A 9,987-nucleotide genomic window follows, 5' to 3' on the forward strand; every position below is an offset into this window, starting at 1 on the left:
AACAACAAGTCATTGCCGAGGTGAAGAAATTAATAGACGCCAAATTTTTGAAAGAAGAGTAATACACCACTTGGTTAGCTAACATTGTACCTGTAAAGAAGAAAAATGGACAGATTTGTGTTTGTGTCGACCTCAAGGATTTGAACAAGGTACGTCAAAAAGACGAGTTTCCACTACCCATACCAGAGATGATGGTTGATATCGCTTCAACACATGAAATTTTCTCCTTCATGGACGGATCATAGGGATACAACCAAATTAGGATGGCTCCCGAGGATGCAACACTTACAGCCTTCAAAAGACCGATTGGAATTTTCTGCCACACAGTGATGCCCTTTGACCTAAAGAACGCCAGAGCAACATATCAATGTGCAATGATGAAGATTCTTGACGACCTCATTCAAGACCAAGTAGAATACTACGTGGATGATTTGTTCATCAAAAACAAATGAAAAATAGACCATTTGTACGATTTGAGGATTGTGTTCGAACGGTTACAATGATATGACCATAAAATGAATCCCTTAAAGTACGCCTTTGACATTACCTCTAGGAAATTTCTGGGATTTGTTGTCCGTCATCGGGGAATCGAGATCGACACAGATAAAATTAAAGCTATCTTAGAAATGCCTCCTTCTAAAACCTTGAAACAACTATGTTCCTTCCAAGGGAAGTTGGCATATCTGAGACGCTTTATTTCTAATCTCTCAGGTAGGTGTCAACCTTTCTCTTTCTCGACATTAATTAAAAAGGACACTAAATTCATTTGGGAAGAGAAATGTCGGCGGGCCTTTGAGGATGCTAAACAATATTTAATGACACCTCCTATCTTGGCAGCCCCTATCCCAGGGGAACCTTTGATACATTATACCGCGGTCTTAGATGACTCTCTTTGAGCCCTCTTAGCCCAAGTCAACTATGAGGGTAAGAAAAATGCACTCTACTACTTGAGTCGTCGCCTAATTCCGATGGAGATAAGGTATCTACCTATTGAGAAGCATTGTCTGACATTAATTTTCGCCGCCCAAAAGCTTAGACATTAAATGATTTCTCATAAGATTATCCTAATCTTGAAAGTTAATCCATTGCAATATCTAATGACCCAACCAACACTCTCCAGAGATTTAGCAAGATGGTCAATGATCTTATTGTGATTTGATATAACTTTTGTTCTCCTCCGTGCTATTAAGGGACAAATACTAGCAGACTTTCTCACTGCACACCCACTACCAGCTGGGTCCTCTCTTAACGACGTAACGACGAGTTACTAGAACTACCAGACGAGCAAATGTTACAAATGGAATTCTCCAGTGCACAATGCTGGGAGATGTACTTCGACGGTGCTTCATCATCTAGAAAAGATAAAGAATCAGTCACAGTTATACTAGGCAAAGCAGAGATTAGTTTGATATTTATTACACCAAATAAGCGTATAATGAGGTTCTTATACCACCTTACAGAGCCGTGCACCAACAATGAAGCAGAATATGAAGCTTTAATCACCAGATTGGGAATGGTAATCTCAATGGATATAACAAACATGACCATCTATGGTGACTCCCAACTCGTCATCCAACAAGTCGTCGGACAATACAAAATTCCAAAACCAAGGTTAGCAGAATACCATCACTATACGATGAAGCTCCTAGAGCAGATTACTGATGTGACTTTCTACCGGATTCCCAGGGGAGACAATGCCCATGTCGATACTCTAGCAAAACTTGCTAAGGAAATGACATGTCCCTTAGAGGATTCCATTAAAATCACAATGCAAGGAAGACGAGTCTTGTCTAAGATCGACCTCGAAACTCTACACAAGCTCGCAAAAGAAGAAGCAATAAATACAGTTGTAGACATCAGTAAAGATTGACGCAAGGCATTAATAAAATATTTGCATACTGGGAAGCTACCAGAAGACAAGTCTGAAGCACACCACATCACAAGAAGGGTTATGTATTACGCCCTGGTGGGAAATGTCCTCTACAGAAGATCATTCGATCAAATGTGGCTACAATTTCTAAGCAGAGCCGAAGCATAGAATATTGTGAAGGAAGTACTGAGAGGTACATGCCGGATTGTGTGGCTCTCATCAGTAAGGGCTGAAAATAAAAATGAAGATCAAAAGACTCAGATATTATTGACCAGCAATGATGTACGATTACATGGATAAAACTATAAAATGTCACCAATGCCAAGTGCATGGGGTGGTCTTACTCTAGCCTCCGAATGTGCTACACCCGTGCTACACCCAACTGTTGCCTACTGTTGCCTCATGGCCATTTGAGTGTTTGGGCACGAACATAATAGGTTTAATAAACCCTCCATCTTCCAAAGGACACAGGTTTATACTTGTCGCTACAAATTACTTCTCTAAATGGGCAGAGGCAGTAAATGGGCAGAGGCTAAATGGGCAGAGGCAGTACCATTATGTGAGGTTACGACACAACACGCCCTTTAATTTTTCAAAAGCCAGATTTTCTACCGTTTTGGAGTACCGTGAAGAATAATTTCCGATAATGGGACAGCTTTCAGAAGCACCAAGATCAACAATTTCGTCAAAAGACAAGAGATATATTGGAGATACTCTATGATTTGCTATCTCAGAGAAAATGGTCTGGCTGAAGCCTTCAATAAACATTGGTCTAAATTTTGAAGAAAACACTTCACGAAAACAAAAGGGATTGGCAAAACAAACTATTAGAAGCCCTGTGGGCCTACCGGACAACTTTCAGGACTCCCACTCAATGTACACCCTATATGTTCGCGTACGGGTCCGAGGCCGTGCTACCGCTAGAAATCCAAACACTGTCTCTTAGAGTTGCTATTGCCAATCAACTCACAACGGAAGAAAGTGCAAAACTTAGACTTGAAGAGCGCGAGAGTCTGCTAGAGAGTCTCAAGAGAAAGCGAATAGAAGCACAACAACACTTGGAGCTTTACCAGGAGAAGATGGTACAAGCCCATGACAAATTGGTCCGCCCAAGGATATTCAAAGTTGGTGACCTCGTAATTGTGCTCAAAATAGGAGGAAAATTTGAGCCAACTTGGGAGGGACCATTTGTCGTTGAAAAGGTCTACACAAGAGGATCCTACCAGTTAGTGGACTTTCAGGGCGATCAGGGCGAAAGACCTATGTTAGACCTATGTTACCAATAAATGGGTGATATCTGTAAACCTATTACGCAACCTGACGCCGCTTGCCTCTGCTTGCTTTGAAACTTTGGAAACTTTGATTTTTTTGGGGTTATCTATGTGGCCTCTATGTTTTTGGGGTTATCTATGTGGCCAAATGTCTATGACCGGGTCCAAATTTTGTAATTAGCCTCAATATAATGAAAATTTTGAAAACATATTTTAAACTTCAATTTTTTTCCTTTCCACTTTTGAGTATAATATTCCACAAAAATTTAAACAAAATTCATACAATTCATTTCACTGAAATAAGCTAAAATTCACTTTAATAAATACTTTGTTTTGTTCTTTTTCATGCCAAGTTTTAGCCCACTGACATTTTTTCTGCATCTGCAGAAAAATGTCGAGACAGAGGCTGATCTTTGCTTTCAAGGATGGCTGGAGCCTCGTACTAAATGAGGAGATGGCGCCGCGGGGCGATTCCGTAGACTTCAACATAGATTTTAACCAGGTTGACATGGACTACGAAGGTCATCTCAAGTATGTAGTCAGCTACAAAAAGAAAGAGGGATTGCCTTCACTGCTGAGAGTGACCGCTAAAGATAATGTATCACATAAAGGCAAGAACGTGATAACAGAGCAAGATCCGATGGAAGGGCCCAACCATCTGCCCTCCATGATAGCTACACCAGTTGGAGGCATAGTAGCCGCCAATAACGAGAGACTGCCAAGTACTTCGCTTCGCAGGACGCAACACAGGAACGCCAGCCATAAGAAGAAAAGGGCTTTTCTACGACAAGAACGCAGATGTCAGAGAGATACGAACAACTTACTCACCCCTATTCCAGAGGGGCATATTTATGATCCATGCATGAAATAAACTTCTGTAAGCCTACCCACCATGGATGAAGAACCAGGGTTTGTGACAAAGTCAGATACACTTTCAGTTTTAGATGTTTTATGCAAGGGTTGCCTGATGCGACTTTTTTATATACCTAAAAATACAAGAATTTGACACCACTACTAGAAGATTTAAATCCTCGACAACGGCGCCAAAAACTTGATGCGACTTTTTTATATACCTAAAAATACAAGAATTTGACACCACTACTTTCAAAAGCAAGTATACGTATTGCTCAAGTAATGCAGGGCTCTAGTGGAGTCCCGTTTATCAATCCCACAGGGAAGCAAGGTAAGAGGTCCTTAGTCAAATTTTAATCTACTACTATTAGTCCTTAGTTTGGAAGTATGATTTAAGAGGTTTTACTAACAGATACTCATAAATGTAAGTCTTAAGTTTAACACAACTAAAAACTACTCCTAAATGCAAATATTAATTCTAAAGATAACCCTTTTTGGATGAATTGATTTGGAGAATTTTGAGATATTAAAAACTACTATTGTTATATAATGAATTTGATAATGTAAGGGAACGAGATGCATTAAATATTGTATGTGCCAAATAGGAGCAATCCTATTCTTTACCCTTTGGTCCAGACATAAAGAACATTGACTAATCCTATGCTTGTTTACTGAATCCGTGGCTAGGCTCGGAGGATACCGACTCTCACTTTGGAGCTCCCACGTTTCACTCGCCTGAGGGCTAACATCTCTACTTCAGTTTCCAAACCCTAGGACCAAATTGTGGATTTTAGTCTGTCACCCTAAAATCTCCAATTCTATGCCCATCAAAATATATTTCCTTATTTGTTTGCACTCAACTCCCATGAATGTCACCATCCTTAGAATTTGAATGTGATTCCACTTTGTTGAGATTTACACCGCCCTTTCGGATCAATGAAATTTGACATTACAACAAATTTTAACACTACAACGGGCCCTTGTTATAATGAAATGACGTGCAAGTAAAAACTATCACATTTATAATTAAATATTCTTCTAACAAGCATCCCAAAATCCTAAACATGAATTCTGTTCATTTCAAAAGAAAAGTAAAGTGAAAACAATGACATAATATTCTCATGCCACTATTTCCAAAGAAGAAGAAAGAGTAAGAGAAGCTCATCACAAAGCATGACCAAGTAAGAGAAGCCCATCACAAAGCACGAAGAAAACACAACGAAAACGTCATTTAACCAAAGAAAATTTACTAGATAAGTGTTTAAAAAAATCAAAAGATAATGAGAACACAATACTTAGCTTTTTTCTCTTGAAAGAAAGATGAAAATCTCTCCCACAAAGTCTCCCGCTGATCCATGCAATGCTAGAACATTCCCTTATAGATTCTCTCAAAATCTCCTCTTCAATCTCTCCAAAAGGGTAGAAATCTACATTTCTACTCCTATTCTAAAAACCCTAAAATTTCTTCACACTTTTCCTAACATTCCTCTCACAAAAAAATCACTTTTTCTAACCTAAATTCATTCTTTCAAAGTGTAAGGATGAAGTTTGAAGGGTTGCCAGAAGCATCCTTTTAAAAAACATCGAAATATGTCGAATCTGGGCCCATAACCGCTAATATTTTGGTCCAGAATCTTCCCGGGCGCCGTCGGCGAGCTTTTCTGTCATTTTTTGGTCTTCTCGGGAAAATCTCGCCGTCGACACCATTTTGGTGCCGTCGGCGAGCAGACTGCGCAACTTTTCTACGCAATTCCACCATTTTGCTCCATTTTTATCCATTTTAGCTCTGTTTCGCCCTATTTCAGTTGCGTTGTGTTCCTAACAGATTGCCCTACAAAATAAGCATGAAAACAACCTTTCTTTAAAGTTTATTATAAAAACAACCTTGCCCTACAAAATAAGCATGAAAACAACCTTACTTTAAAGTGTATTATGATTCAAAAATATGCAAGAAGTGTAACAAAGATTAAGCATAGAAATACTTATCGAAAGGTGACAGGGAAAGATTTCATTTCTTGCTCGTTTTTGCTCCAAATTGAACCGTTTTTGTTTCTTTTTCTCCAAAAATCCATTTCTTGTACCTGAGACAAAAAACATGCAAAATACCTTCATTTAAAGTGTAATATCATTAAAATTAAGCATAAAATGTATATGGAAAATCAAGCATTTTTTAGGCGTGTCATTGCCCGATGTGTAACGCAGAAATACCTTGCCCGATGTGTAACGCTGAAATACCGGCCGGGACATCAGCCACGGGGGAGTTTGTAGAATGCCCAGATTGCAATGTTCCACATTTACAAAGTTTCAGTACATTTGAAGAGTATACCTCCAGCACCGATGGGTCTCAGACTTCAGATTTTATGATGGATGAGCCATACGTCCCGTTGGGGACAGATTATTATGTACCATGGAGCCCAGGGTCGTACATCCTGCTAGATGCCGAGCCTCATGTTCTAGATCAACCAGTGCCAGTTTGGGTTCCTGCCACTGTTCAGAGGGAGGAATGCCCGCGACAGCTACTGACCCCTAATACAATGGAGTACTACAAAATAAGCAAAGTAAATAAAAGAGAATTTGAATTTTACTAAGAAGTTCAGGGAAAATTCATCAACGTACTGGAGGGATTAGAACTCTATACCAGATTCTTCTTAGAGGCTGATGAACAAAGTATACTTGACTGCATTTTTGACCTAAGGGACAAAGGTCGAGCAGGTTTACTTATGGAAAGGACCTATTTTGAGCCGAGGAAATGGATGCAAGGAAAAGGGAGGATTACTATCCAGTGTGGCTGCTACTGCAACTTCATAAATGACAGATAGGGGAATCTTCCTAGGATCCTCAAAGACGATCAAGTAGATCCACTACCACCAATGATAAAGTGGATGATCAAAAGAATGGTCAAATGGAGTATTCTTCCTGCTAATTGCATCCCAAACAGCTGCATCATCAACATATATGACGTGTGAGACTGCATACCTCCTCACATTGATCATCATGATCTTGTAAGACCTTTCTGCATGGTCTCATTTTTGAGCAAGAGCAATATATTATTTGGGAAAGAAATCAATATCTTCGGCCCTGATGAGTTCAGAGGCTCTATGGAGATTCCTCTACCAGTAGGATCAGTCTTGGGTCGTAAATAAGATGTCGTCAAACATTGCATAGGATGGATGACAGCAAAATACCATATGGATTTCAGCCAGACCTGAAATTGGAAGAGCTACTGCCATACGAGCTATGAGAGGGACCTCTAAGTACATGCGAAGGGAAATCTTATCCTGGAGCATGACTTAGAAGGTATGCTTGATCAGGAGCTCGTCGTACCTGATAAAGATGGTCAGAGGGTTCATTTTCTTTTTTTATAGCAACATGATATGTATCTGATATATTCAGCCTACAATGTATTCATGGCATGCTAAAGACAATGGTGCAGATGTCGTCAAACATTGCATAGGATGGATGACAGCAAAATACCATATGGATTTCAGCCAGACCTGAAATTGGAAGAGCTACTGCCATACGAGCTATGAGAGGGACCTCTAAGTACATGCGAAGGGAAATCTTATCCTGGAGCATGACTTAGAAGGTATGCTTGATCAGGAGCTCGTCGTACCTGATAAAGATGGTCAGAGGGTTCATTTTCTTTTTTTATAGCAACATGATATGTATCTGATATATTCAGCCTACAATGTATTCATGGCATGAGATGTTCTGGATTTACTTCAACATGGAGTATATATTGTACCTTTTTAGTCGTTAGCCTATGTTTGATCTGTGACATCTTTACTGAAGTAGATTAATAGAAATTTCTCTCAGAAATGTGCCTTCTTATCAGTTTCTTTTTGTGCGATGGATGGAAGCCACGAACCATGCATTGGTTCAAAATTTCAATGAACGAAGAACGAAACAACAAATCTTTAACAATAAATAAAATTCAAATTTAAATAATTACAAATGAATAAACAACAAAACAAATTTCTTTTGAAAATCAACCAATTAAAATTAAAATTTTAAAGACATATTTTGAAAAATTAAACGTGATAAAAACAACAAGAAAAGAAAATGAGTCTATTGAGTGGATTCTCTCGGTTTCAGAGTTTCTTACTCTTTGTGCGTGAAGCACAACCATTTTTATATACATTAACTCTCTTCACATCTCCGCAGAATTTCACATTCTGCATAAAACCCCAAAAAACTCTACAAATATTATTCAATAAAATCAACCTTTTCACATGTTACATTTCTGCAAATTCAACATCACAAACTCTCTACGCTATTTTCATATGACTCTTGGGGTCAGTACCTAAATTTTGACTCCCCATATCCGAGGATCGGTGTGAGGCCCCCCTTTAATGAATGTTAAGGCTTCCAATTCCTTCCAATTTCAAATTCTCTAAGGATCGGTATGAGGTCCCCTTCAATGGATGTTAAGGCTTCCGATTCCTTCCAAAGATCAGTGTGAGGCCCCCTTCAATGGATGTTAAGGCTTCCGATTCTTTCATATATTCTATTTTCATATTCCTCATAAATTCACATGTGTGAATCTGCATATTTTTTGCATAAACACATATATTTTCTTGTTACCTCTTGAGTTGGATGTGAGTCCTAGTGCTTTCCTCCTCAATGTAGCACATATATTCTCTTGTCACCTCTTCGGTTGGGTGTGAGTCCTAGTGCTTTCCTTCCTAACGTGACACATATATTTTCTTGTTACCTCTTTAGTTGGATGTGAGTCCCAGCGCTTTCCTCCTCAATGTAGTATATATTTTCCACGCTACTTGTTGAGTTGGATGTGAGTCCTGTGCTTTCCTCTTCAGCGTAGCAAATATTTTCCTCATCATCTCTTAGGTTGGATGTGAGTCACAGTGCTTTCCTTCCTAACATAATTGATATATTTTCCCGCTACCACTTAGGTTGGATGTGAGTCTAAGGGCTTTCCTCCTCAATGTAGCATATATTTTCCTCACACCTCTTGAGTTGGATGTGAGTCCCAGTGCTTTCCTCCTCAACATAGCAAACGTTTTCTTCGTCATCGCTTAGGTTGGATGTGAGTCCCAGTGCTTTCCTTCCTAACGTGATTGATATATTTTCCTCGCTACCTCTTGAGTTGGATGTGAGTCCCAGTGCTTTCCTCCTCAATGTAGCAGACATTTTCTTCGTCACCGCTTGGGTTGGATGTGAGTCCCATTGCTTTCCCTCCTAACGTGACATATATATTCTCCTTGTCATATGTCAGTTCGATATAACTCCCCAATGTAACTCAAACTGGTACAGTCCTTTCTTTCTGGTGACATATCCTTATTGGTTGTCATCTTTTACACTGTTGTTACCCTTTTGAGTCGAATGTGAGCCTTTGTGCTTTCCATCTCTATTCGGTCCTCCCACGCAATCCTATTCTCATCTTTTGAAATCAATTTCAAGACCACCTTAAATGGATTATGACATCTGATTCTTATTTCGGGATTGATACCCAAATTTCAATTCCCACCTCAGGGCCAGCACTTGTATACTGACTCCCATCCTTTATAAATACCTGAAATTTCATAACTCAAAATTCACTCTCCAATCCCCAATGAGAGTCCCTACTCCTTGATTTCAATCAAATGATCATCTGCTAATATCCCCAGCAGAAACAAATCACACACACAACTCTACACATACTTCCGGGTCTGTTAACTTAGGAGTTTGTATTAGTTTTTGTTGATCTCATCGGTCAACGCCAATACGTGCGGTGTGCTTGCCCAACACACCACACCTATTGAGGGTTCATTTGTTGACCTCACTTTTGGTTGAGGTTCTTTAAGAGCCTAATGTCTAGCTATAGTACTTTCTTATTGACTATTCTTAGAAAACTAGACAAGGAATCCTCACCATTAAAAATTTAAACTCTTTTTTACTCAACTTGAAGTTCCACAAATTGGTCCTAACCTCTAGCACTTACTAGGTGGGGTCACTATGGGGGAACTCAAGATGAGTTAACCTTAGGTCTGCTGA

The sequence above is a fragment of the Phalaenopsis equestris genome, unplaced genomic scaffold (assembly GCF_001263595.1).
Source record: "Phalaenopsis equestris unplaced genomic scaffold, ASM126359v1 Scaffold218946, whole genome shotgun sequence".
NCBI lineage: Eukaryota > Viridiplantae > Streptophyta > Magnoliopsida > Asparagales > Orchidaceae > Phalaenopsis > Phalaenopsis equestris.